Genomic DNA, 1998 nt, shown 5'->3' on the forward strand with positions numbered 1-1998 from the left:
TTTAAAGAATATTATTATCAGTTGAAAACATATAGTTCAAAAAGTTAAGGTTTTTTTCTCTTGTAAACATTAATTTGCTGTCCTGCAACAAGAAATCAGATTTTCTGATAGATCAGTGTGCCATCTGATTTTTTAAAATTATTTATTTGATAACCATATAATTAGAAGAGGCATTTCATTACAAAGGATTGACATAGTCAATAACAATTTCCAGAGTTAAGATTCTCCTCTTTCAAAATTGGCTGTAAAATTTTAGGTTTCAAGTTGAATTAATACAGTTATACAATACTGTACTCTGTATAACCCCTATGAGACATAAAATTAAGTGAGGTTTTAAACTTTAAAAAGATCTCCTTTTGATTATTAAAATACACAGTTTCATACAGAAAAATTCATTTTTAATACAATTGACACTAAGATGCACATGCATTTCTAATCTCTATATATCTGATTATTACTAGTCACAGTCGGTTACATTCTGAGCTCCTTGGCATCTGAGCATGGATATAAAGTCATCAGGTAGACTTCAATGGTAATGTTTTTCACATCTACTAATTATTAAGGAGCAAATACTTTTGTGTTGAAGAATTTTTTTATTAATTTATTTATACACCCACTTCCCAGGGAGCAACCTCCCATAGCCTCCCTCCCCCCACTAGAGCCCTTATACTCTGATATCCCTGCTACTGTCTGCTGTGTTGTCTGTACCCCAGCCATTTCCCACTACTTGCCCTTCTGGTGAATCTAGTCAGCCTATTTACAGGTCTTTGTTTTAGGAGAGTCAGTTGTTCCTCATCTGGAGGTAATCAGTTGTCAATCATCTTCCTTTTGATAAGATCCCTTTGGGGATTAACCCTTTTGGAGATTAACCCTTTGCTGGGTTACTATCTGGGAATCCCTTCTTGTCCCTCCTGCTTGTTATGTAGCCTTTAGCTCTACATATGGACTCTTATGAAATTATATTGGCCACTTTAATCTTTGGTTATATTTTCCTTTTGGGTGTTTAAGGGCATTACAGTTGGTCCAGATAAACCAATTTATTTTTACTCTTAAGGTCGTTTGAGGATCTGTTCCTCAGGGGTCACATGGGCTTGAAGGAGCCCCTGGCTCCTTTCCTTTACCAGTTCCGCCTGTGTGAAGATAAGTCAAAGGTCCTACTCGACCATGGTTGGCTTTGCTTGGAAGCATGGAGGACATGATTCCTCTGTTTTGACCCTCCTCTTTATAGATTGGACACTGGTTTAAGTCCATCTGGTGGTGTCTCCTCGGCCTCCTTGATCAAGAGGACAGGTGACCCACTACAATTACAGGACATTTGGGGAGATGCTCATAGTCCCCTGGAACTAGTTGACCTAGAAGGGCAAGGAGCAAAAAGTGTCCTTTATGTCCCTCTAACTGAATTATTATAGACCTCAAAGTATGTCTGTTAAACACCCAAGAAAGTTAGTTCCACCAGTCTGGTATTTATAATTACTGTGTGTCATGCAGATAAATGTTGGGCAAAGACCAGTTTTTCTGAGATAAACCTTATCTAGACATATATTTCTTGATCTGCTATGTATAATTTGTCAGTAGGTTGTAGGAGTAATATGGTTCTCTCTGATTTTAAAACTAGCTGGGCATTGTTTCTCTCTTGCATTGTCTTACCCCTCCATCGTGGTTTTCCCACTTAAGGTGCCCCTATTTACCCCCTTTTCCCTTAATAATACCCCTTTCCCGTGGTCCTACATCTCTTGAGCTCCTTCTTTCCCTTTATCCCATAGGTTCCTTGTTTACCCTTCCCTGCCCCCATCCCTTAAACTAACCCATTTTTTATACATGTTTCCCTTATTAAGGCCTGTTTCCTACTGTTCTTCTCTTTCAGGTTATTTCTTTTCCTTTACCTTCCGGTTTCTTTACATTATTCTGTTTCCTGTAGTTATGTCTGGTTGCATACTTACTTATCAGAGGTTCTAGGATCCACATATGAGGGAGAACTGAGTCTGTGTTACTTCACTT

The sequence above is a fragment of the Nannospalax galili genome, unplaced genomic scaffold (genome assembly GCF_000622305.1).
Source record: "Nannospalax galili isolate Female #2095 unplaced genomic scaffold, S.galili_v1.0 scaffold1282, whole genome shotgun sequence".
In the NCBI taxonomy this organism is placed as follows: domain Eukaryota; kingdom Metazoa; phylum Chordata; class Mammalia; order Rodentia; family Spalacidae; genus Nannospalax; species Nannospalax galili.